The 27,798-nt window shown below is 43.6% G+C and overlaps 1 long non-coding RNA gene across 2 annotated transcripts in view; it reads right to left on the bottom strand.

The window, feature by feature from the left end:
* Nucleotides 1–27,792, bottom strand: part of LOC108448582 — a 73,076-nt gene extending 45,284 nt beyond the window's left edge. For both annotated transcript variants that reach the window (XR_001864531.1, XR_001864532.1), the window contains exons 1-2: nt 22,764–27,792; nt 7,644–7,766 (exon numbers count right to left, since the gene is read on the bottom strand). This is a non-coding gene — a long non-coding RNA (uncharacterized LOC108448582). The remainder of the gene's footprint in view (nt 1–7,643; nt 7,767–22,763) is intronic.
* Between the last annotated feature and the right edge of the window lie 6 nt (nt 27,793–27,798).

Here is a 27,798-nt window from a genome sequence, read left to right as displayed (position 1 = left end):
CTCAGCCTTTGTCCAAAAGCCCTGAAAACACAGTAAAGCCTTAATGAAAACATAGCAGCACCAGCAAGCGATCAGGACATCAAATTCTGCTTTGCTCTAAAACTACCCCTGCAGTACACTTGCTGGGTTCTCAAAGAGGAAAATGTAGATGAACAGTTGACTTACCTTGTTTTAGTGGTTTGTTTTGGGTATTTTTAAACATAGCTCTAACAATTCTACTAGGCTTTTAAAAAGATCTGGCTGTTCGAAGGGAGGCTTATACTCAATTTCATGGATCTCTAAGATGCAACGATGTAAGACTTCAACCACTGTACTTTACAAAAGGAAATCTTTCACTTGAGAACAACAGGTCACATAATACAAGGAGTGAGACACAGAGCAGCTGCACTAAGCAACTGCAGGACTAAGGAGGACTCATCCACAGGCCCTCCCCACAGCAGCGGTGCTGTGACACGACCAGCGCCGAGCTGCCGAGCAGGACCCAGGCACCTGGTATGGTGATTTGTCCAGGATCAGATCAAGTTCACAGCTGACAAGACACTGAGTTCATGTCTCCTGGCTCTCACACCTCTGTTGCTTTGCACCTTGTGCAGTCCTTGAGAGAGGGCAGAGGCAGCCTGGCTGCTCTTACAGGCAGCTGACAGGATAGGACAAACACACTTCTCTGTTCCTGGTCCAGACACTCATGAGTGTATAAAGCAGGCAATTAAAGCCACATTTCCCCCTCTCAGCAATTTCAGGGACAGTCTTTTGCATATATCCAAGTTCATCTGTTTAACATACACTTTAGTTGCCTCAGAAACATGTCTCTAACAAGAGCTTAGCATTTCCTTAGCACAATGTGCCCTTTACCATTTGATGGCCGTTCACTTGGAGTGGCCAGGTAGATTGGCCAGTATAAAGCAGGGATAATGAACAACAGTCCTTTTTCAACACAGCTGAAGAGTTCTTCATTTTCTACTTATTCAGCTGACACTTCATGTCTTGCTAGAGCATATCTATTTGTTTAACATCCCAAACCAGGTTCTAATTTCTCTGCTGTGAATTAATAAACCTCAATAAGGAAATGATAAAGAAACACATGGCCTGAGAACAGCTCTGCCCAGCAGGCCTGCAGTGTGATGCTGCCCAGTCATAATTAACACTCAAAACATTGACATACACATGCCAAACCCATGCAGTGTGGGATTAGCTGTACCTAATCTCTGCTGCTCCCTGCTCTGCTGTACAGCAGCTGCAACAAAAGCATGGGCTCCTGGTATGCTAGTGAGAAAGTCTCTAGTATCTTTCCCACAGTCCCTATACTTCTGTGCCCTCTGCATCTTCTTACAACTGTTTTCCTATCTCCTGCTTCTTTGGACCTGCTTTTAGTGTATTTACTCTTTTATGGCACTTAACCTTTGTTCCCCAAGTTCCAGTCTATTTTCCTGTAATTTACCCTTAGGTTCACTAAAAAGTGAGATGCTTTCCCCACTCAAGCTTCTCAAATAGCCAGAACTCTGATGACTTCTCTTTGAGGGTTGAACTAAGATCCATTTATGGTTCCTGAGGTAAGGTAACCCTCCCAGTGCTTCCTCTTCCTGCAACTCATCAGCCCCTCCACCTCCTTTTGGCTGTCCCACTCGGGCAAGGCAAAATCTTACAGCAGTCTGTGCAATTCCACCAAAAACTGGCAAATGTCGTCTTTCTGCTTTGTCATTTCATAAATGGCACTATCATATAGTGCTTCTATGTGCCTGACATACTAATAGCATAGCTAATTATTCTAGATCGCTTCAGCCAGATCCCACCAACCCTCCCCCCACTTTACTTAATGAATTAATCTGAAATTCATGTTAGAGTTTCTGGTATGAAGCACTTTTGCAAGTGGGAACACTGAACAAGCCACTTATTAATAAGGAATAAGTACTTGCAATAGTTATTCTTAATGAAAAATGGAAGGTGGTAGTGGTAGGAATATGCAAGAGCTAATAATAGTGGTTTAATTTACAGCAAGGAATATTTTAAAAAAGATATTAGGAAAGGCTTTTTAATGCTCAAGGTAGTAACAGACTTGGACTGACTTCTCAAAGAGTCTGTGGAGTACCACCGCAGACGGTTTGGCATTACAAGGTTATACAAATATCTGTTTCACAAATGATCCTGCCCTGAGGGAAGGGCAGACTTCGATGCTTCCTGGAACATCTTTCCATCTGAATTTTTTGTGGGTTTCTGTGTTCTGCTCTGGCAGCCACAGTGGGATGGATGTGGCAGTGGCTACAACCTGCTGCAGTCACCTGCGAGCCCCACTGCCTCAGCTCCTGCTCTCACTAGAGCCTCTCCTGCTATCACAGAGGTGTGTCTCCTGTAAAAGCCTGAGCCATGGTCAAGAGCTATTCTGACATAGCACTACAAAATATGCAAAGCAACAGCTTAGCAAAGAGGTGGTGGTGGCTTAAAACCAACTCCTGAGTGAGGTTTGAGCAAGGCGAGGCAAGACCTGCCAGCCATCCCTCAGACAAGTATATCTGCTGAGATATAAGAATGTAGGCTAAGCAACATTGACACAAAAAATGTACAAAAAAGCAGCATGTTTGCAGACTGTTTATGATGTGGACTGGCAGTGGGGATCCTGGCTAGTCTCCACTGGCTGTTCTCAATCCCAGAGATACAGGTATGCACTGGAGCGAAGTTTCACCAGTGAACTTTCAGCCCCTCTGTGTGAGCTGTCTCTCCTGTGCTTTAACCACATCTTAAACAACTACACACCTTTTCCATCACACATATCCTAAAGTAGCCACAGGATTGTCCAAGAACAACAGGACAATTTTAGTGGGGATTTTTTGTTTGGCCTTTTTGTTTGTTTGTTTGTTTTGAGTTTTGGCTGTTTGGGTTTTTTAAAATAGTAATCTTATCAACTGCTAAGAGCTGGAGAGAAACAAGTGCACTCCACACAATTACAGAGGAAGTGGGTGGTTGGAAGTGACACAAGGAACTGGGGGCCTTCATGCAGGTAGGCACTATTTTGAAAGCCTGATGTGGAATGTTTATTCTGCTCAGAGAAAATCCATTCCCCCATACTGTGCCATGCCCACTCACTTTAAATTAAAAGACTTCCAACATTATCCATCTACTCTTTCTAATCCCTGCTGTAGGACTGGGTACATAACTTCTTCAGGGGAAGCACATTAGATTCCAGACACTCCGTAAAACAATTTTTATCTTCCTGTAGGAATTTACCTCCCAGTTGCTTTCTACCAGGACTGTCTCCAACACACTAATGAATAATATTTTAATCTGCACATTAAAAGCGTGATTCACCACAGCTTTTTCTCACCACTCAACTAACACAAGTGACAAAGCATCAGTGTTGATCCCAATAAAAGGGCACTTTTAAATGGTGCAAGGCAAAAGGAGAAAAGAATTGAGCTCTGTTTCCATTATGTTCCTATATCTCCTGAGACAAGGATTGTTTCTGTGCCACCTTTTGCACAACTAAAAGACCACTGAGTAAAACAGCCTTCTGCAGTCAGAGGGCAGGACAGCTACATGTGTGTTAGGCATAAAAATAACATGTGTTTAAGATCCTAAGGCACTGACACCACAATCTTCAACTCCTGCTGCTGCAGAGAGCCTGTGGAAGTGCACCAGGGAGAGGAACTGCAGGGACAATGCACCACTGACTTGACACAGCGTGGGCCCCAGCATTACCACCTCAGCTCTTTCCCAGTTTGTCTGCTGATGAAAGACAGACATATTGTCCCTGTCATTTGCTCCTCTGTCACGCCCTCCAGAACAGTGCAGCCCCTGGTCCCCAAAGGGGACAAGCTGCCATGGCATCACTGACCTCTGATTCTGAGAGCTACTGACCTGACCTACTTTCCCCTGCAGGATAGACTAAAGCACCCTCAATGCAGATGCAGCTAAACATGATTTCAGAAAAAAATCCAGTTATCTCCTCCTCAGTACAAACACAGCCTTGTGGATACTATTAGCACTATATTTTTCCTATGGGAAATGCACTGCTGATCAATGCAGGATGTGCTGTTTTGTAAGAAAATGAGTAATTGGATGAATTACATACAGAAGGTCCTTCAGCTGACCCTATCCCTCACCCATTCCATCTCCTCTGAATAAATTCTGCCTGCCAACTTAGGAGTGAGCCAGTGAAAGATCTCATAGGCAGAATAAGATTAATATTTAGATATGTATCTTCAAGTAAGGCCTTCTCAATTAATTAAAAAAATATTCAGGGTTAAGTCTCCTCCTCAATTCAAGTCAGATCTTTCAGCCCAAACTGGGCGTGGGGATGTACCAGGAGAAGGAAAAGACTGTCAAATCCAACACTCAGATACTTTATCACTATTATCATAGTAAAGCTTTATATGCAGGCACTGAAGGTCCTAAATTAAATGTCAAATACTATCTGGCACCAGGAATATGAAGTACAGTCACCTACAGGGTAAAGGAGCCTGACAGCTTTGGTCTGCTTGTCAAAACAGCAGTCATCTCATTCAGCTCTTCAGGCAAAAGAACCACAATTTTCAAAACCAGAAGTTACCAGAATTAACTCACTGATTGCTACCAAAAAGAGGTGTTGATGATGGTAGGGAGTAAGAACAAATTTTTAATCCTACTCAGATGTTGAAAAGATTAATTTCTCCACTGATAACACTGAAAATATAGAGGTATCTTCAAATTGGTTTTTTAAAAATTTTTTTAAAACTTGAGGTTGAAGCAAAGTAATTAAATCTTCTCCCCTTTTGGCTTGCCTGTGTCCTCCTCACCAGTTAAACAAAAGAAATGACCTGAGCTTACTTCCATCTCAGCCAACCCAGCTGCCTTTTTGAACAGACTCCAGAAAGCTTGCCAGATGAAGTTTATGAAGTCTAGTTAATTGCTTCAGCATATTGATTTCATGTTTGTATGAGGAAATGTATAATTGGAGACACTCCTAGCTGGTTAGTCCTACAATGGCAGGCACCACAGCACAGCCACCCTGCAAACCTTGCTCAGTGGAGGAAGAAGTGGAGTGCTCTAACACAGCAACTACTCCTGTGTCCAGAGCCACAAAACCCCCCAAACTTCGCAAAGCCTACAGCCTTGCTGCAAAGACACATTACTAGGCATTGCTGATAATCATCAAGGTTTTAGAAAATATTGCACCAAAGAGAAATTTTGCTTTTGGAAAAGCAGAATAATTTAGATAGCAATAACTTTTCTTGATTCTTCATCAAGTGACATTCTGTGCCCCCACAAACCAGGAATGCAGCCCTCCCTGTGTATGGGGAGGAGGACAACAACTGCAAGCCAGAGCAGCACACAGAGAAAACAGCAGCTCCCAACTGGCACAAGTGGACACACCTGCATGGCTAAACACATGATGAAAAATACATGATAATTACATCTGGCTCCCTGATGCGTCAAATTCATTTTAAGTGGGGTATAAACTTGGGTTAGGGATGTAAGACTTAGGTGTACCAGGAAACAGCTATGGTGTATGGCATGCCTGACTTGGGGGAAAAAAATCCATGGAGAGAGCTGTACCCTGGTCATACTGAAACACCATGGCCACGCTTGAATGTGCAGAGCCCAGGAAGGAGAGTAACATTCAAGGCACAAGCAAAGAGAGACATAAATTAATTCTTGACATTTCTTAATGAAAACAAGTCTTTCCCCGCTCTTGCACAAGTACAAACTCGGAACTTGCTGAAGTCAAGGAAATGGAAGAGTGGATGAAAACATTGAAGTAGAAAATAATGCAAGCATCTGCTATGAAAGTTGTGTTTGGGTGCTGCTCAGATGCTTAAGCAACCTTTCTTCTCCCAGCTCACCACAGAAGGTTCTAAAAAGGCTCTTCCCAGGATGAAGATTTGCAATATCTGCAGACAAGAACTCAACAAGGGATGAGGGACTCACTCTGCCCCACAGTCATGAGGCAAAACTGCTGGCTTTCACAGCTCTTTAATTAAAGAAATAAAAGGCAATTTGGAGTATTTTGGGGGATGCTGCAATCCATCCAAGTTGTAGAAGAGAAAGGAAAAGCCATGAGATTTGTAGGAGACAAAATTGTCAGCTTTCCTCTACCCTTTGCAGAGCTTTAACATTGATGCTAAAAATAACTACAGCACCTGCGGGGTCTCAGCATTTGGCTTAATCAAGTCTTAAGGAGTTGTGGGGGGGAAGCAGCAGAGGAACAAAGGGTGGAAGGATTTCAGGACCTGAGTGTACCAACAAGGACACAAGGACGAGGTGTCCAGAGAACAAGTGTCTGTTTGTTCCTGACTGGGGCAGATGTTCCATAAGGATTACAGCAGGGGAAGGAAGGGGAAAAAAATCAGACAGGCACAGAAGCACATTGAGAAATGGGTCAGGCTAGAGCAGAGCTGTCAGCCTTCCCCAAAAATAGTATTAAAGTTTAATCAGTTTGAGATCTTTCACTAAGGTCCATGAGCCAGGATAACCTATCTAGGAGCAACATGTTTTCAGACACAGCCTTCCTCTACAGCCTTTCAGATACCTAGCTTTGGTTTGCAACTGCTATACCACTTCTACACTTGATGCAAACTTCACAAGCACTGAAATATGAGACTCAGCAGTTCCAAAGGGCCAAAACCACCATTGTGCTCCACAGGAATATAGGTGCTGAGTGCTAGAGATGGGAAAGAGCTATTGGGGTAATTTGCCTGGTCTCACTCTAGTCTCTAGTTTATGCTACTGTTTTATCCTGTTCACTTTTTCTCAAGGCGGCTAAGCTTCTTTCTGAAAGGAAATTACTTACTTTGAGGTTTGGGACTTTTTTTGTAATGTATGATCCCTATTTGTTTTTCCTTAAAGTCAGGAAAATCTTGTACCAAATACTGTAATCTCAAGCCTACCAATATGCTTTATTTGACAGATGTATTGTGGACTAGGAACCACCTCTCTTCTTTTAGGGTTGTTTATAAAATGGTACTACTAGATGGTGGCTTTGACCTCCAGCTTCCTCTCCCCTGATACCTCAGTGGAAGGTCCAAAGCCACATAATTTGATACTTCCACTTTTGGATTTTGGTTAGCAAATTAGGATTTACACTAACTGTAACTATTGGTGGCTCTTGCTCCAAAGTCACATAGAGGATTCAGTACTCCAATACTCTCCTATTTACAAAAGGACCTTATGGAATGATTTTTCATATTCACCCCTCCTGATCACGTTAGCACTAGCATGTTTTCTGACACTGCATGAAGAGCTAGGAACAGCTTTGAGTTCTCTGTGATCCTCCAGTGTGACCTTAGCTACAGCCTGGTAAGGTCTGGACCTTTCATGTGATGCTTGTTCAAAGCCTTTTTATAATGAAATTTAGCCATTAAGGCAAACATTGGGGTATAAGTTCATTAGGTATTTGTCTGCAGTTCAGAGAAAAATGAACAAACAAAACACAAAACAACAAACCCTCAAAAACCCATTACATGTTCATAGTCAGAAAATTGAGGGTGAAAATACAACTTACTACTAGACACACTAGAAGGCTGCTTTCTGAGTTTTTTTGATTGGCAGGCTTAATTAGAGTTTAATGCAATGTTCAGATAGGCATTAACAATACACTGCACTTAGATCAAGGAGAATGAAAGGCAGCAGCAAGCAAGCGAATGCTCAAACAAGCAATCATTTCTGTAACTTACTTTTGGGTCTGTGAACTTGAACTTTAGCCTTCCCACCATCTCCAGCCTGAACAGGTTCCACACAACAGGCTCTGTTCTGTCAGGATGGGGAGCAGAGGGCAGGAGACAGCACTCATTTCAACTCTACAAAGCACAACAAAGACTCTCAGTAAACAATAGGAGGCAGCAATTTTTTCAGCTTATTTTATCAGCCAAGTTGCAGCAAAACTATGAATACATTAGCCTGCCCTTGTGGGACTGCTTTTGTTCAGTCAAAAGGACCAAGAAAGAATGGGGAAAAAATGAAAGAAAGCATGAATTGGCAAAAGAAAAAAAAAAACAAACGAGGAAAGAATAGCTGCCAAGTGAACTGGGAAAACTAGTAGAAAGAAAATTAAATGTAATTGCACAGGCAATTCTTTTTTCTCATGGCTTTTTTGTATCCTTGTTAATGAAGCTGGGCTATGAGAGATGCTTCTGGATGCTCCACTGCCACCAACAAAGTCAGTGGATCAGGAGTTTGTGGGGGGCACTTATTTCTTGCATGCACAGGTGTTAAATTTGCTTTTCTAGAGTGCACACTGAGTGCCTGATAAATTAATACTCTGAATATCTATTTTGATTTATTTATAAATGGGAATGTAGAGAGATTTAAAAAGTACTAATTAAGGAAGCAATCAAGGATTCATGCTTCAGGAGAGAAAATGTGAAGTGTGAGGCACTTTAGGAATACCTGAAATATTTGTCTAATTTGCTTCAACAACTCCCTGCAAAAAAATTGTTGCTCTTATTTGAGAGGCAGCAGCTTGCTGGAAAATGAAAGAGTTGAGGCAAAGTCTAATGAAGCTGTCTTCCAGGAGCATTTTCTGATTTCATCTACAGCATTTAACAGAACAGAATCCAAAAAACATCCTGACACCTTGCTAGAGGGAAGCCTAGATAACTAAACATTGATTCAAATGCTGACTTCCAAAATGTCAATCCTCAACTCCCATCTAATCCTAAAATCATTTTAGTGTCTACCAACAAAATACTCTAGATATTCTTTTTCCCTCCTCTAGCAAAGAGACTGCCTAAGACTCAGAGACCAAAGATCCTGACAGCAGCCTTGCACATTGTTTCCCATCTAATTCATCCACTGAGGCATTCTTTTGCCTTTGCCACAGGCAGGCCACATGTAACACAAATTTAAACAATGCTTTCATGATCGCCTTTCCTTCATAGCCGTCACCATTCCAACAAGGGTCAGGGTCAGTGATGCTGTCTGTTTGACAGACCTGAAGCCAGGTCCTCTCAAGAGAAGTGATCCAGCTCTTGGTACGCTGGCCCTTCTGGGGCAGGACTCAATATCTCAGTATCTCCTCCTCTCTGCATAGATGATTGGTTGGAATACAAAAAAAGGGAGAAGATTCATTGCCGTATTTCCCAAGATGAAACAGGTGTTCTCCTTGGCATGGAAGACAAAGGATAAAGCTTAAACTATATATTTCTCCTAAGCATCTGTCGACCTCATGGATCCACATTCTGGGTTTCCTAAATCACCCTCCCAGGCAGTAACTGTTCTCACACATAACAGGGGAAGCTTAGGCCCTAAATCAGATGAACATTTGGTATTACAGTAGTTGCCTAATAACTCCAAAGCTGGGAGATGTAACACTTAAGGCTCCTTTCCAAATCTAGCCCCTCACAGATACCACTCTTGACAAACTCCCTCTTGTTCACACACTGAAGAGCAGGAAGAATGCTGGAGGTCCTCATTGTGTTTCTGCCTAGTAATGGAAACCACATATTGACAAGACTACTGGATTTTTATATCAACTTGCTGCTATTTTTGCTTTATCCTTCCACCATGGCCCACCAGGAACAAGAAACTGCTACACCGAGCAGGCATCATCTGCTATCAGGCACTTTGGTTCTTACCTCCACTCCCAGTGGAAACAAAGAAGTGGTGTAGATGCCATAGCTACCCATGGTTTCAACCTTCCAGGGGCATACCACAGCACAGATGAGGGTAATCAGTCCTGGTACAGAAGCTTTACAAAGTGAGTGTGGGGCAAAAACCAGGCTGAGCTAACTGTACCACTGGAGACATTGAGAGGCAGGAAAGATCACCTCCCAAGGGCACTGATGGCTTCCAACAGCAGAACCAACAATCTGGGTTTTTTTGGATGCACCTTGTTTGACACTAACAGAATTCCTTCTGATGCAGGTGAATGTCCCCTTGCCATACCACCAATTCCATTACCTCAAGACTTTTTGACTTCATGGTACTCATCCCACTTCTGAAGAGCCCTTCTAAACTTCCTTTACCTGACAGTCACAAAACAAAATAAAATCCCATTTCACATGTATTTGGGGTTTGGTGCATGGAAATGAATGAATTTCCCCTGATCGTCACCCACCTTTCTCACCCTAAGTGTCATGATGCTTCTGGAGTGCCAATCACTACACTTCCTAGGTACTGCATCCTCCACTTTGGACAGCACAATAATCTCTTGAGCAATCAGCTTGTGACATAACAAGCATAAATAGCAGCAAGAGATAAAAATCAAAAGCCACAATGTTTTCACAGAGGTGCCCCAAGATGCCAAGCAAAGGAAACCATAAACTTCTAACAGATGGTATGCCAGCGGGATGGCTTCCAAACAGATACTCTTTTTTCCAAGCAGCATTGGTGTCAAGTATCCTGAGGGACTGGCAATACCCAAGACAGAAGGCAGAATGATTCAAATGAGCCAAGAAGCATCCCAATAGTCCATTAACATCCCCATGAAGTGACTGATAGAGGAAGAAAACATGGACATTTTTCCTTTTCTCAAGAGACACTGCAGACACTGAGCATGAAATCAGAGAGACTCATGTGCAAGTTCCACCTGAGTCCAGCTTCAGCTGTGACCTGGCTCCACAGCTCTGACCACTGATCAGCATGAGGCACCCTCTGCACCCTTGGTTTCCCTTGCTCTAAGGCTCTTCTGCAGGATGAGATACTGTCCCAGCTGGTTCGCATCACTGTTCTCTCTGAAGGAAGCATTAATAAACTAATAAGTTGGCACAATGACAACATAGAGGGGCACCTCTCTGCTGGGACAGGAGATGAGTCCTTTAGGCTTATACACACACATTGCAGACATTGCAATCTACCCAGTGCTAAAAAATGTTAGCCACTAAAGCCTTTCCAGCACAGACTAATCCATCTTATTTGGCCTCCACCTGACCCACCCTCACTCCACAGCGAGAAGCCTACCAACACATAGATGTGGATGCTGTCCTACAGAGCACTTCTAACTCATTGCAATTTTACCTGTGTGAGTTGCCTCAGCCACAGCCCATCTCACACAGATGGTGCAGCCAGGCACCGATTGCCTGGGAAGGTGTCAGAGGACATATGATGAACACCAGCTTGCAAACTCATTTCAAGAAAAATGGTACTCCAAGGAAATTAAAGCTTTAGCTAGCAACTATTTATCTTGTTGGTAATGGAGATGGATGGATAATGATTAAATTTGGGTAAATATAAATCAGTAACACTCAATTAATTTAACCTGTGTACTTTATAAGTAAGAGCATGGATCAAAGGCAGATTATGAACAACTTGCAGGAAGCATGGGGGGCATGCAGTGACAGAAAAGACTGTCAGTAATCTTACTGCAACACCAAGCCAGCCAGAGGTCAATTTGTTCCAAACCAGACTCCAGAAAAGACTTTAAGAAGGTGAGGCTGTCTCAAAGGCTCTAGCATTCTTTTAGTAGTAGCTTGAACCAAAGCACAAAATATAACAAGAGATCCTTCCCTCCTCCAAAAAAACTCAATCCAACCCTGTGTTTATCCCTGATTTTCTGGAGTTCTTGATTTGCTTAATGTCTAAAAGCAGACATGGACAAACAAAAACATGCAGAGCTATGCAGAAACCTTACTTGTATGAACAGGTCTGTGGTGTGATGCCTCCTTAAGAAATATGGAAAAGCTGTGATCTTCAGGAGTAACCTGAAGCATTAAGGAAAGACCACAGCCTACTCCCTAGATGAAGTCTTCATGTTACATTTCTTTCATTCCCCTAGATAACAGCCCTTATTTCTCAGAAAAACTTGAATATGCCTAATTTCCACTAGAGTCACAATGGGCCCTGGGCACAAAACAGAAGCTGTTCTTAGAAATCCTGAAGACTCAAATCACAATCTTATATACAAAATATGTTAAGTAATAACAGCATGTTCTTCACACCATGATTTAATCTAGCACTTGGAAAAAAACCCCTCACCATTAGCCTTTTTGATAACCCTGCCAGCTGAGGCAACACTTTTGGTGTATGCACTACCCATAGTAATCATCACATGGCAGCAGCTGCCCGTTACGGTTGGAAGCAACTTGAAGGCTTGAGGATTGATATTTTGCTAACAGACCACCCTGAACCATTCCATTCCCCTCCCTCACTAGCACTGGATTGAAGAGGAGCTTCCCAAAGCATCCAGCAGTGAAGGAACATGGCAGAACACAGACGGTGCTAGCTTCTCCCAATTACTGTTTCGTCTGTTAATGAACAACATGACTGTCAGCTGAGTAATGAAATTCCAGTCCCTGGAGCTCCATCCAAATATCCTCCCTGCCCATGTCTAGTTAGTAGTCTAAAAGCCTCCCACTGCTTTGCCCTTTTAGTTGACTTCCAGGAAAGCAGCCATCAAGCAGCTTCTCGGGAGACATTACAGAGGTACCTACTGGGTTTATGAGGGCACCCTGTGCCAGCACATTCCTGGAACAGGCCTCAAGCTGCTGCCTGACAGGGCAGGCCTGCAGGCTCAGCCGCTCCAGCAGTGACATGGCAGGGGGCTGGTGGTGCTCAGGAGAGGCCGGCTGGGTGGCAGAGACATCCAGGAAATCACTTTGATGGTTATCAAGCTCCACGGGCACAAATATGTTACGCCAGGAGCTCCCAGCTGTTTCCCTCATGGAAAGCACCCTTTGCCATCGATGGCGACATCTTCCCTCCCTCACAGGCCGGCGCTCCGCCTCAGACCCCCCTCGCTCAGGGCCACGGGGCACCGCGATCCCCCACACCTGGTGCTCCCACTGCGGCGCAGGGCCAGGGTGGCCCTCCAGGCCTTACCCCGGGAATGCTGCCTGCTGGGATCCGTGGTTAGAGTTTGTGGGGAGTCCATGGCCCGGCAGAGCCCGACACCCCCAGAAACTGCACCCTGGGAGCCCGAACATGCGGCGTTCTGCAATGACACCCAGTCGCGCCCACACAGAGACTCTTCAGGGACAGCAAACCCGCTCTGCATCACCAGGGACTTGCTGTGGCTTAGGAACAAGCAATTATCGTTAATCTTGTTGTTAATTATCACTGCAATTGGCATGGCTTTTGTCAGTGATGTCTGGCCTGAACATCAGGCAGTGTAGCAACATGCACTGTTAAGTCCTTTATTATTTATTTAGGGTAAGATCCTGCTGCAGCACTGCTACCCCGTTTGCTTCAGTTTGCTTCTTACTGCTGATTGTTGAGTCCTCTAGTTCTGTTGCACATCAGGGAATGAGGATGATGCATTCTCTGATGGCAAAATCCATCAAGGAAAACTCTAGGGGAAAACCAGTCCTTAGCGGTGCCCTTTTTTATTGCACTAAATAAAGGCTACACTGATGCTATTAGCTGTGCCACAGCTTTTCTGTGGAGTTGCTTGTTTCATGACAGCTGAGCTCAGGCATTTTACTCAGCAAGCTCCTTGGGCAGAGCTGAAACAGCAGTGTCTGCCATGTGTTTCACCTCCTCGTCTTACACAGGTGAACGTGGCCAGAGCTCACTCCCACACCAGCCACAGTAGCCAGAGCCAGCCTCGCAGCCAACAATACTGACAAAGGACACAGAGGCACCTTCTCACACGTGTGAGGGGAGCGCTCAGGACAGGAACTGTGCTGTGGCTCTGGAGGGGGACAGGAGTGCAGGTGACTGCAAATGATGCTAAAGTGTTTGAAGTGATTTGTAAAGATGGAGGCAGCCCTGAGCTGTCTCCAGTGCAAAGTACAATGGCTGCACTTTCCTGGGAGTGGGCCTTGGATTTGAATCCGGAGCTGCAGTGGTGCAAACCTTACGCCTGTAAGCTTTTATCTGCTTGGTTTCATACAAAATTGCATTTCCAGTCAAAATGCCACCCAGACCCCAATTTTAGCAGTGTCCCTGGATGTAGGTGTCCCATGGAGAGATGGCTGTGGGACATTTGGGGACAGGAGCACTGTCCTCAGTTCCTATTTTGTAATGTAATGGACTACTGCATCTCCTTGGCACGGTCCTTAGGGGCTTTAGAAATTAGGCTTGTCAAGAAAGAAGTCGAAGGCCCTAGAGAGCTGTCTGATGAAGAACAAGTGAGTTTTTATGTGCTCTAAACCCTCCTACCCAATTTCTCTGCTGCTGCCAGGCAGTCCACCCCTTTCAGCACACATTAGCGAACATCACAAACCTATTGGAAAAAGTGCTGCAAATGAAAAATGAAATGTACTCTATTTAGTCTTCAATTAAGGAAGAAGAGTTTACTCCATCTCTCTAGGGCAACAAAAAACTGGAGCAGAGTGTTAGGTTCATTGAACATTAATGATCTTTTTCTATTATGCTAAATTATTGTTTCCTCAGCCAGTGATCAAATACAATAGCTTTATTAAAGCCCTTTTCAGTAAGAAAAAAGAAAGCGCCTTTCTGCAGCAGTGGCTCTTATGAATGACAAAGGAGCAAGGGCCCTACAACAGGGTGATTGTTGGAAACAAGGGAAACAATGGTCCCTGGTGCTTCTGCAAATGCCCTCACCTTCCTCTGCCCCAGTAACAGAGACATTGAGCTGCCTGAATGAGAAGCTAATTTCAGCTTGGGGCTCACCTCTGGTCTCCTCCACTCTGAACCAGGCACTGCTGAGCAGGGCTCTGGTGGTGCTCTGCCCACGAGTACTTAGAGCTTGCCCAGCAATAAAAAGTATAACCCCTCTGAAAAGGCATTTAACACATGACCCAGGCTGGATGAAAGCGTGTGCTTACGGCAACGAAGAACAAGTGCTGGCTGTAAGAATGCAATCTTGTGGGGAAAAAATTAATCTGAAGTAAAATGAGTCAATTTTGGTGCAAGTCTGTGGAGGCAACACTACACTCTTTAGACAAAATTAAATAAAACAATTTTAGTGGAGTTCTGTGGAGGCCACAGTCCAATGTAATTGCAACGGAAAATTGATGTTCTGTTAAGTATGCTGCTCCTGAAAGGAAAGGGTATGAAGCCATGGCAAAAACAATAGGTATAAAAAAATAAGGTTGAAATTAAGTTAGGGAAACATAGTAAACCACTTTTGAAATGTATTTATTTATACCACAACCCAGCTGTGTCCCTCTCTGGCATGATAACACTCTTGTGAGATGATTGCCTCTTACAGCTGCTCAACACTACCCCGTGTACTGTGTATAAAAACCAGGTGCTTGCTCTCATCTGCTGCAAGAGAAAAACACAGCAGCAGAGGTGTTGTCTCCAGAAGTCCCTGAGCCATGAGTGGCAGTGTGTTCCACCCTCCCTACCTGCTTGCCCTAGCTGCATGAGCAGCTTGACCCTGCTGGGATATTCAGCAGCTGGGGATCCTCTGGCAGCACTCACAGACATCCACCTTCACAGCACTCTCCCACGGCATTTAAAACACCATTGCTACTCCATCTGTGGCATACACACCAAATTTCTTATCTGGGACACAGCTCAAATCTGAGCGTGTTTGGGGGGGAAATGGGAATGAACCATGTCACTGGCATGGTGGGAACGCATGGAGGAGGAGAGGGAGTGCTGGTAAAGGAATGCTGCCAAGCACATGGGGAACAAGTCCAGCAGCTTCCCCAGGGGGCACAAGTTGCTTTAGTTCACCAGGATACTTTTGAGCTATGGGAACTGCAATTTTCAAGTAGTTTGTTCCTGCCCCAGTCTGTCTTTGTCTGGGAATCCATGCCATAGTGCCCTCCGATGTTAAATATTCTGCTTGAAATCTACCTGGAAAGGGGAGGATCAATAGGCTCTCAGTTTTGCAACCATGGCAACACATACTTTACATATCATTTCAAACTGAACAAAGGAAAATTAAAGACTTGGGGTTTCAGGGAAGGAGGGGACAGAAGGGAACAGGCTTTGCCTCCAGGTGCAAACCTGTCATATTGAATCCTTAATGCAGTGAACTTAAGAAAAGTGTTGATAGAGCAAAACTTGAGACTCTGTGAGGAGAATATGAATGCCAGATTTGTTTCAGCTGACAGTACTCACAGTCTAATGCAGAGTCATCAGCAGCTCTCAACAGACAAACATTCAAACAAGTTCATCTCAGAAAGTAATTATAGGAAAAAAACACCCAATACTCACTCAAAAAAACCCCTCACCCAAAAAACCCCAAAACAAAATAAAAGTCCCCCATAAACAAACAAACAAACAAAAAATCACAACAAAACAACAACATAAAAACCTACCAAGCATTATCAAACATTTGTATTTTGGACTGATAATATTCTAAACCTGATTCTGATCTGACTTCTACTGGCAGAAAGATAGAAAATCAGTTTTCAAGCTGCAGTGGTTTAAATCAAAGGAAAGTCCTTCCTGTGTTCCTGAACCCTGGAAATTTTTGCTAATACTAGGTGACATTTGTGATAAAATTGTGTTTGATAGCTGATGATCTACAGAAGCCTCACCTATGTTTAGTGATTTAAATTCATTACTTTGTCTTAATAAAGGTTTCGGTTCTTTTTTCAAACCCAGTTATTCTGAAGTTGGGAACAGTGATTAAATTAGGTTGTCATCAGCATAAAATGGCCTGATTTTCTTCTGCTTTTGCCCTAGGGTTTTATTTACACAAATAGAGTATGAATAAAATGCATAAAACTATACATTTCTTGTAAGGTTTAATTTTACAGTCATTATGATCCACACAAAGCGTAAATTCCTACTCCAACAGCAAGGCAGTGGAAAAACCATTTCCTAGTTGAATGTCTATCCACATCCACATGAAAAAAGGGCACTGAAATCCCAAATCTGTTCAAGTCATTACCATGCCCCCTGTAAGTGAACATGCCTGTGCTAATACATAGTGTTGCACTGACTCCTCCAATCACAAATTTTCAAATTTCAGCTTTAAAGCTCTGCTCTTCCAGGAACAACTCGGAATCAGGTGTGCTGTGGGGCTGCGTGTCCCCCTGCTGAGGCGAAGGACACCCAAGTATGGGGTCGGGCCAGTGGTGGGTGGGTGTGGACACTGCCTGCTACAAGAAGCCCAGAGACAGCCCCAGAGGGAGGAGAGCATCACATTGGACAAACCACCATGCAAACCCGCACATTGCAAACCTGGCACTCCTGGGTGAACAGTACATGAAGAGGAAAAGCTTGACCTGAACAGCTCCACCAACACAGAGCTTCTGCCTGGTCTCTTGTTAATAGTGTATCCAAGGATGCTCTGTCTGGCTGCTAGCAAAGGCAGGCACAAAGAGCACAGTCTTGGCAGAAAATGCATGCAGTTAATACAGCACTGCTGGGTAAAGCCTCACAGATTTTATAGCATACTTGAAGGCTGTGCATTAAGCCATCTTTCCAGGGTCAGGATCCCAGAAGCCTACAGATGTAGGCATGTGAGCCATTGATGCCACGTTTGTGGTCATTAAGAACGGAAAGATCTGGTCTAAATATGGGGGAAAGAGAAATAATTCATCTGGATACTAAGGAGTTCTTGCAGTTGGGTTATTCCATTGAATTCACATCACTGCCCTTCAAGACGTGTCACACAAAGGACTCTGGGAGAAATATGAGACAAAGGTGTCACAGTTTTCTTTTACATGCCATTATGCAAGGATGAGGCTTGTATCTATAATTCCACGACTGTGTCACCTTTTCTTTATCCTGAAGCCTGCCTGGCATTCTTAGGAAACAAGGGGAGCTCTTCAGTGTGGCTGTTCTGCTCCATCAAGGGCAGCAACACGGCACTGGGCAGAGGTTCGGGGGAAGCCAAGCAGCAGGGGTGAGCTTTCTGCTGGCTCCTGGCAGCAACACGGGCAGCCTGAGCCTGGCAGCTGCCAGCTCTGGGGAAGGGGGTCACTAGAGGGGCCACGAACAAGGGCCCCTCCTGCCCATGGCAGGTGGTGAAGGCTCCTGCTATCCAGCAGCACCGACAGCACCACTGAAGTGAGAGAGTGCTGCTGCCTGCACAGCATGGCTGGTAGGACAAACTCTGTGCCCAAGTCTTGGCTGCACGGATGCAAGGCTTGCCTTTGCTCCCTTCCGCCTTCAGTGCAATATTTGCTGGAGCTAACCCACCACTGGCTGTGCTTTCCTGCTAAGATAGGTGCTCTGGCTCTGCCAGTGTCATGCAACATCCTCTCATGGTTTCTCTATACCTGTTTTCTCTCTGTTACAAGAGAGCAGTAAGACACATGCCACAAGAGCACTGTGATGCCTAACTCATCTTCATAAAATGCTTTGAATCCATCATGAAATGCTCTGCAAAAGTTCAAAGCACATCATCAATATTACCACAGTATTTATTGTCTCTGAATGGTCCGTGTCATTATCATTAAGCATGAATATTATTCTTTATTATGCATCCATGCTATATCTTAGATTCTTGGCAGTTATTCAGAGATGTTGGAAATGCTTTTCTTGGATATGCCCTTTCCTAACAATTTCAGGAAGATGTATGCACATCTGAAATGTTAGAAGTCAAATTTCTGTAATTTCTAATGCACAAAAGACTCCATCTGGCACACCTATATTTTTCAGCTATTATGCAAACGGAGAACTGAAATATTAACAAGCTTTGTGAGTAATTCATATCAGGCAGGATAATTTTTAAAGTTTTTCAGTGAGTATACTTTCTGAGAAAAAATTCTCTTGATGACTCTGAACATACTGATAGTTGCTGGAATTGAAAGAAATGGATGGGTATCATTAAAATGACAGCAGATTGAAAAATTACAATGAGGAAAACACTTATTTGCATTTCAACATAAAAGAGCATGTCATGTGTTCCTCACCGCCCTAGCTGGTGTTTCTGGGGCACCATGTGTGTGGGTAGGTCCTCCTGATGCAGAGTAGCAAAGAGGAGGGAGCATGACCCTGGGGCAGAAAGACTAGTCTGTGTATGGTATAACAGGCACCAGCACATGTGAACATCAGTGACATCTGAGAACTTGAAGCAAAGTGTGGACTGCAACAAAAATGACCTGGATGTCAAGGAGAAGGAGTGGAGCAGTTTGAACAAAGTGAGGAGTCAGTACACTCCAGTTCTCTTTCCAGATAATATGGATTTCAGCATTTTAAATGCCATCAGAACAGATGAGTTCGCTGAAGCATGTTCTTTCCTGCTGGTTGGACTCTGCTGAGCCTCTTGCAGAAGCAGCCATCCCACCTCTATGTTTTGGCAGTGGCCCTGTTCCAGCCTTTTCACTGGCACGGACCACAAACTTCAGCTGAGCAGCTCACGGCTGAAGCCTTGACTTGCAGGATGTCTCCGTTCTTCCTGATGGATCCTTCTACTTTTGCTTCCCACCTCTGAGGTCAAACTGTGTCTCAAGAGCAGCCTTAGCTGCTGAAGTGCTGTGGATGATCCTGGCAGGGAAAAGCACCAAGTCTGGAGCAAGAAGACACCTTGCTTTAGCAAATTTACAGAAACATCAATTTTTTTTTTGCCACTTTGTACCTTCTAGAGATTATGTGTCGGGTTTCCCTCTTGTGTAGGAAGAGATCTATGCCTGTCCCAGTTCCTGGTCCCCAGCACAGCTGGCGATGTGGCCAGCCAGAGCACAGAGCCGTGACATGGTGCTGTGGCAGACAGGGTGACTGCTCCTGGAGGAGCCCAGCTCCACCCTCTGCACCAGCTGCCACTCCACTGACACAGGATTACTCTGGGGTTAGCACAGACATTGCAGCTTCATGGGCCACCTGTTTTGATCCTGCCTGAATTTGCTTTGGCTTGCTCTGTGGCTTAAACTTCTATTTTCAACTGAAGAGAGAGGGAGGCAAAGGAGGAGGAAGGGAGATGGTTGTGGTGGGGCTGATCTGAGGGTTTTCTTCTCCCAGTGTGAAACAGAGCCTATCTAACACTTGAATTCACTGCTGTCACAATTCCCATCAATTTCTGATGCTGCATATGCATCCGTGATCTACATACTAACCTAAACTCTCCATACACTCACAAAGCATCAGTACATCACCATGAAGCAGCCAAGCCTTAGATCCATACTTCAGTAAGTAGCCTACCTCTACTGTGCCTCTTTGATCAGAGACAACCTTCCTGGTGTCACCAAAAGCACTGCTAAGACAGATGGGATTGCTGTGCTGTTTAATAGGAAAAAGATGTTGTCACATGAAGCAGTTGTCTCCTCTGCCTTCAGCATAAAGAAGCTAAACCTGACAGTCTGAAAGAGGAAAAGAATTGTAGCCTCTTTGTTAAGATTCACAAGGAAAATATCCTAAATATTGTCTCTTATAAAATACGTGATTAATTTTAATTATTTGCATGGGTATAGCTTCATTTCAAGGAATACCAATTGTAGTTACTGCACTGCCCTGATTGTGTAGGAAAGGTCTAGGAAATGAAACTGCCTGGAGACTCATTATTGACAAAAAGTGCCTTGTTTATGCACCTTGACTGGGAGGAGCAACATACTGGGAGGAGTAAAATAACTATCTGGACTATTCACTAGTAAGCGAATTACATTTCTTATTTAATCACCTGAAGCACCAGTAGAAACCTAAGGAGGGGAAATTATATATTTTTTTCCTTAAAGAAGACTGTCTCCTTCCCTGGAGATATTCAAAAGCTGTCTGGACACAATCCTGAGTAGCATGCTCTAGGGGACCCTGCCTGAGCAGGTAGGTTGGACTAGATGACTTCCAGTGGTCCCTTCCTACCTTATTCATTCTGTGATTCTGTGATTAAAGAAAAACAGAAGGCAACCCAGGAGCATCTGTTTAACTGTATCAGCTCCAACCACTCATCTTCATTGTTTTGATGAGCTAGAAGATAATGGCTTCATTTTTGGCACAACCTGAAATGTATCTTGCTAGAGGTCTTAAAACCTCCTGTCATCCTGACTCTCACAACAGGCTCTGGTTAGCTGGGATCCCAGCAGTCTGCTGGGTTAGTCAGCAAAGAAAGCAGCAAGAGGCACCACTGTCAGTCCCCCTTGTTGTTTCTAAAATAACACTCATTGTAGATATACTCATGAGCAGTTTTTGCATCCAAACTGCAGGGAAATTCATGCTCTTACGCCGGCAGGGCTGTAAATCAGAAAATACTTTAGCATGCTACTTGCATTTAACAAATCACAAGCAGAGGGTTTAATTTTGATCTCTGGTGGCTATCAAACCAGGAATAACTCCACGAGGCAGTTGCTTTGCTGGGTAGCTGGTGTGAAAGGAAATAATACCATTAATATCCTTCAGATCCTTGCATCCAGGTTCATCCATAATCTGTGCCACCTCACTTTGAGCTGCACCGTTGAAAAATAAAAAGTAACTCTTTTTCTGATGAGCAAATCCTGCATGTTTTCAAAAAAGCAAAGGAAGCAATTAGCTCCCCTTAGCTTGAATATAGTAAAGGACATTGAAAACTTTGGGGGTGATAAAGACCCAGCCAAACTAAAGCAAATTGACTATCTGCAATCACTTAAACAAATAAATTCTGGGAGCAGACTTCTAGCTTGCCTACAAGAAATCATGTATGGCTAAAAAATATTCACAACAGCAGCTTGAAACCATAGTTTATTAATGGCCTTTACCCCACAGCAGGACACAGAAAGGAAACTGGCAAAACAGGCACATTAAAAAATGATGTCTTTTCTGACTGAAATATACATTATGCAGAAATACACCTCCTTTCTTTTGTGCTGGGGCTGGAGATACTGATAAAAAATGTGCTTCTTCCTTACCTCATTACTGGGTGGCATTACTGCATTGCTATCACTCGAGGTAAGTGCTGTCTGTCTTCACTTCAAGGCATCTTTTAAAATCCCACCATGAGGGGAGAAGGCTTTTGGCAGAAGAGGGAGTTTAAGGAAGGGGTAGCTGGTGAGGGACAGGACATGATGGACATGGACACTTAAAATAGCTGCCTTTTGCTTTCTGGGAGATACTATTGGAAACAAAGCCCTTCAGCTATATTTTAGTTAAAAGAGGAAAATCAACTCAGACCATACAGACCAATTGTAATTTTAACTCCTGCACATGCTTTTGGGGAACATACGGAGCAGCAAGTGGCAGCAGCAAGGGGACCATCCCAGCCTCACTCCCCAAACAAAACCACACTGATCCCAAACCTCTTAATCCTCACCATCACACACCTGCAGGTGTAAGATCTGAGGATGCCCCAAGGCTGACAGCATCATCTAGTCCAAATAGTTTGGGAAAACCTTAACTGTACATACTTGGATATTAAATTATATAATGGATTTTTTGGCAGCAAAAGAGAGTTTTTAGTGAACTGCTCACAACTCAGAATGGGGAAAGTACTTCATGAGTTTTGGCAAATAATATTGAATTGGTTGAGTAAAATGCTGAAGGCAATAAAAATCATTGAGGATACATAATGTTACACAGGCTGAAATCCACCAGATAACAAAAACATTTAATGAGAGATTTTGAAAATGATCCTATTCTTTCAAGATCACTAATTGTCAACAGTCTACATATGGAAAGGGCAAGTCCCCAGGAGTGCCAAAAATCTCCCAGTACACGTTTTTCTCCTTGTTCTGTGACACAGACTGGCTAAAAATGACCCATTTCAGAGGCTGTTGCAAGAAACCTGTCACAGAAGGTAGAGAAAGGGGCTGTGGGAGACACACTATCCCTGCAGCCATCCAATTTCATCAAAGGATGTTTGCTGCTTGGTCGCAGCATCTGGGATGGAATTTCCCTGTTTTAAAGTGCCTCAACATCTTTTTTTTCTTTTTTGTAATTTTCATGCCTTTGACTACTTCTTATAAAACACATTCTGATGGACTGACACCAAAGACTGGCTTGACAGTGTGTCACTTTAAAAAGCCCAGGTGACAGACGGTAGACAAGCATGGTGACATCCTGGCAGTACAATTTATATCTCCCTGTCTTAATTGTCCCTGTAACCAGCTTGCATTCTGTTTGTATTCCACCTGAAATCCCCTTACCTGCATGTCCCTCCTTGGGATAGGAACTGGAAGGGTCTGGGTCTTCAGGATGTCTGCTCAATTTTCCTTGCAGCAGCAATCACTGCATTTTGCAGTCTGTCTTCCCTTGTGTTTGTTTTCTCGCAGAAATGAACAAAGTGCCACACACACAAACCCCCAGAAGCCAAACCACACAAGAACTGGCTGAATAGCAGAATCACACAAAACCAGACAATCCATTTGCAACATCAGACCCTCTTTGTTGTCCTATTGCTGTTGTTCATCCTCCAATAATCCAGCCAGAACTCTTTTCCTTCAGTACAGCACTGGTTTCCTTTCAGATGGGATCAGTCTCCTTCACCTGCACAGTTCCTGTCACACCTGCACCCAGCAGCAGTCCTGATTCATGCAGCCTTGTGTATGTCCTTCTTTCCCATAAACTCATCCAGCACTGGAGAGGGCAATGGAAGCCACAGCACACGAGGGTGTTAAAACATCACAGGTTTAACACCTTGTTCTTGCCCCATACCCAAAGTGCACTCAGATTAAACAGTCTCTGAGTGTGGGACTGCTAATGTTTGTTAAAACACCAGTTGATCCACAATAAAATACTTCCCGTTGGGAAGTAACTTCTGCTCAGATGAGCACGCATTGCTTCAGAAGGGAGAGCTGTATTAGCACCCAAGCCAGCAAGGTAAAAGGTTTTCTAGGTCACTGAGAGTCACAGCAGCTCTGTGGGTGCCCAGCAGGCACTGCTTACTGTGCAGCCCAGCCCCTTCTCCTGGGAGCTTTGCCACATTTAACCCAGGGAACACAGCTCTGAAGGAGTGATTAAATTTCATGCTGTGGTTGCAAAGTAGGAATAACACGCAAAATGGGATTACGTTTTAATATAATCTCATATCTCACAGTCCTGGACCACCTAGTAATGTCAGTGAGATAATTCTAAGTTTATTAACATTAAAAAAGGCATCAAACTTCAAAGGGAAAGCAAAAAAATATGCTGGTGATGTCAAGAGCATGCTGTATGACCAGTGAGTCAAAGTGTTACTAACTATATTTTCACTGTCTTCCACTGGCTCTGAGTTATTTCCCCAATCTTTGAATGGGCTGACACAGCCTCAGCAGGGCAGTGAAGTGTGGCACCAGAGGTCAACACAGTTCTATCCCTGGGGCAGCTGCTTTGTGTGAGAGGTAAGGGAACTCTGCACCTGGGAAGAACTTCCCAAGCTGTGAAGGAAATTCTCAAAGGGAAATCCTCACTGAAAACAAATCCATACTGGAAATTACTTCAGATGCAAGCAAACAGAAGCAAAGGAGATTCGTGCTGCAAATGCCATTCTTGCTTTTTTCACCAAGTGGGAACCCCACTGAATTCACATGCTTTGCTGTTTAGTGCACCCTGGGGGTGCAGTAGCCACTGCAAGCACAATTTCGATACCCTTTAGCTCTCAGAAACTGTGAACCTGGTCCTCCCTTCACTGTGGTGGTGTCTGGAGGTAATATCTCACTGACTGAACCCAAGCTGGGAGTAGCAGCAACTCCCTAACTCTACAAGCCTCCTCAGATTCCAATGAAAGAAAAAATCAGGAGAGTCACTGTGATTTTAACTGGGGATTTAAATACATCCTCTCTATATATATTTCCTTTTTTTTTTTTTGGTTTTTTTTTTGTTTGGTTTTTGGGGTTTTTTTTTTGGTTGGTTGTTTTGTTTTGTTCTGTTTTGTTTTCCTGAAGCTTCTGTTATCAGTTAAGCACCTAGGTCTCCTACCTACTTTACTTAGTTAAGCACCTCCTGTCTCACATTTGGGACAGACCCAGACCACCTCTGGGCTGTGACCCCCACCCAGCCTCTTCAGATCTGTACAAGAGGCCACATCTGACCAGGGCACCAGTGCAGCCTCCCTTGTCAGCACACACTTCATGGAAAGCCTGTGAAAAGCAGTGGGAAGTGCATCCTTAAGTGTTCTGCTGAGTGACATCTAAAGCCCTACAGCCCCATTCTGATAGGGCTCTGCAGACAATTCCTTGAGCCTCAGGCAAAGCGCTGCTGAGCCGCTGGCAATGCACAGCCAGAATCTGCCTATCCTACTATTAACAAACTTCTACTCACAACTTTCAGGTCCTCAGGTCTTCCTGTTCTGAATGGTTTTCCTTGCCTGTCTGACTACTCTGACTCAAAGGAAACTCTACTGGAAGTAAGCAGAGTTAGATGAGTGCCATTAAAATTATACCACCTCAAGTTTTAGAGAGTTTCATCCCTTGGTTCTGCTAAAATAGCATGCAAAAAGTGTATGAGACCACTAATTTACAAACCACTGTTTGCCTTAAAGAAATCACACAGAAAAGAGTAAGTTTGCCTTAATATAATGATAATTCAAAGCCTTTACAGAAGCAGATGATCCTCACCAGAAGGATAAAATAGAGCAACAAAGTGAAATATCATCCATCTATGCTAGTTTTGTCTGTCCTTTTTGAATGAACACATTTCCCAGGGCACCGCTTCCCTAGCACAGCATCTCTAGTTTCACACCAACCTACAACTACACCATTTTTGAACATGTAACTTATATATAACTTGAGGTAGTTACCAGTCACCAAAGAGGAAATCATGTTTCTTCTTGAAAGGGGTAATTATCTAGGCTCTGGCTCTAAAGACACTGAAAACGAGATTTACTTCCCATTAGCCATCAAAGCCACAGTTGTGCCATAATTATAGAAGTACTTAAACAGAAATAAAACCTTAGATGCTTGTGGCACAGCAGTTTGCTCTTCACAGTGGTTTAAAATGTAAGCCAGCAGTTTATTATTTAAATATATTTTCATGAGGTGAATGCGACAGAAACTGCTGCTTTTTGTAACTTGAGTTACAAAGCAATCCTAAAGAAGAATTAAGAACTACAGTTAAGTTGTGTATTATCATGTAAATGACAAGGGAATGTCACATGGGATTCTGTGCATTGTTCATAGAGATAAATGCAGTGAACTATAAATACAAGTTCAATAGAAAGCCTTGACAGTTCAGCAGCTGAATGAAAGCTAGTCTTGGAGGCTGCTGGGACATTTTGAAATAAATACTCATACACAAAGATGCAATATCTAACACATCTAATTAATCAACCATTAATTTTGTTTGTAAAACTGTTGTCTTTTAAAAAAAGCTACCCCCAAACCCCCCACCCCCAACAACACTGTAATGGCCAATGAAAATTGTCTTTCTATGAAGTTTAATCTAAATAATGAATATTAATAGACCAAAGACCTCCTGCAGGTAGGAATGCACAGCCCTCCCTGAGCTCAAGGGAGGGTTACTGCTCAACACTGAAAACAGCACCTACTTTCACAGCAGCCACTGGGCCATGCTGCTGCCTTCATCAAGAGCTGTCTGTCCAGATGTAGAAGAGATTATGCTGCTGTTTGATTATAGCAGGACATATACTGGCATTTGGGGTCAAAAAGGATTAGTTTATCATTTGTCCTTATTCTGGCTGTTATTTCGAGCCATACAATGGCCTCTTCTATGAATACTGGTACACGTAAAGAAGCAAGCAAGAGATGCCAATATTTTATTTTGTACACCCACTGCTACTGCTTTGCCCTAGAACAGACCTTGTGTAGGAAAAAAAACCCCACCAACTATTTCAGCATGATTAAAAAGCTTTCTTATTCTTCAATTCTGCCTCAATCTCTTCATTGCAAAGATAACCAAAATGGGAAGAGAAGACAGTATGAACACCACTGAAAGCAACTGCCATCCCTGGACATGCCTCTGGAGTAGAAACAGCTGACATGACCTGTACCAGGCTGGTATCCAGTCCCAGCACCCAAAAAGGCTGACAGCAGCTAGCCCACACCAGTGTGGGCTATCAGTTTGCTGAAACTACCTGCTTCAGTTATCTCAAGGTTAGTCCTGAGAGAGGCAGTTCATTTCAGCCTTTGAAAACCAGATAGATGTCTATTCAGCTGAAGTACTCACACTACTTTAGGCACTTGAAGAGTTTTTCCTCTTTCAGGGACACTTAGGAATGAGAGAAGGGTAGTGTTTGAAAGCTACCCCTCCTTGCCTCAGAGGAATGAGTAAAAGTTCATTCTGATCAGTGGAGTGAGAAGCTGCAAAGTGGTGGCCTGCATCGCACATCAGGAAAGACTGAGGAGATGCATGCTTCCCTGTCAAAGCTCAGGCAAACATCCAGGCCAAAGAAGGCAAAACATTAACACACTTTACTGAAATATCGGTTTCTTTAGTATGTTACAGAAAAGTTTATGAACATATATAATGTACATAAAAAGCAGACTTTGTAAAATAAAAAGGTCTTCTATAAAAAAAAAATTTAAAAGTCAAAGTAAAGTGCATGAAACAGTTCTTCCTCCACTTTAACTGTTGTGTCAAAGTCTTAGCACATAGCAGTATTTTTAAAATGGGAGATCTTCTTGTGCCACCCATTAGTCAGTTACTTTACCGGTGAGATGAAATTATGATGGTGATGATTACAAACAAACCCTTAAGAATCAGAACAATTTAACCCAATGAATCCACAAAAAAACTAAGAGCAAAGGGGATATGGGCTTCCTATACACTTCTCATCAACAAGATTTAACAATCAGTGGAAAGGTTCACTCTCGTTAAAGAAAATCGGTAGGAAACAAGTTTCATAAATAGGGCAGTTTTGCTAGTTAGGGGCTCCCCTACTGTGCAATCAGTCCTTGGTCTACGAACATCAACATTCATACTTAAATATGCCGTTGCAAAAGGAAGAATATATAAAAAATGTTTCTGCCTGCCTTCGTTGGAAGGAAAAAAGTTACTCAACCCCAATCCAGACAAAGACGACTGCTTTCCTATGGGGTCTCCTACAAGGGCGAGTGCACCAACGTAGTTAAGGAAAGCATTGAAGATGCTGAACCCTCTCATTTTTCCAACTCTGGGGGCAGAGTCCTGGAGCGGAACTGGGCCGTAATTATACCGATTGCGCTCTGCATCTTCAGAGACCTTGACAAAGCGAATTACTCGCTCGTCTCGACAGCCCCGGCAGGCAGGTAGCCCATTATTCCCGCC

This window comes from Corvus brachyrhynchos, unplaced genomic scaffold (assembly GCF_000691975.1).
Source record: "Corvus brachyrhynchos isolate BGI_N302 unplaced genomic scaffold, ASM69197v1 scaffold115, whole genome shotgun sequence".
NCBI lineage: Eukaryota > Metazoa > Chordata > Aves > Passeriformes > Corvidae > Corvus > Corvus brachyrhynchos.
Note: the sequence above shows the minus strand (reverse complement) of the source record. Positions and strands in the feature narration are given on the sequence as shown.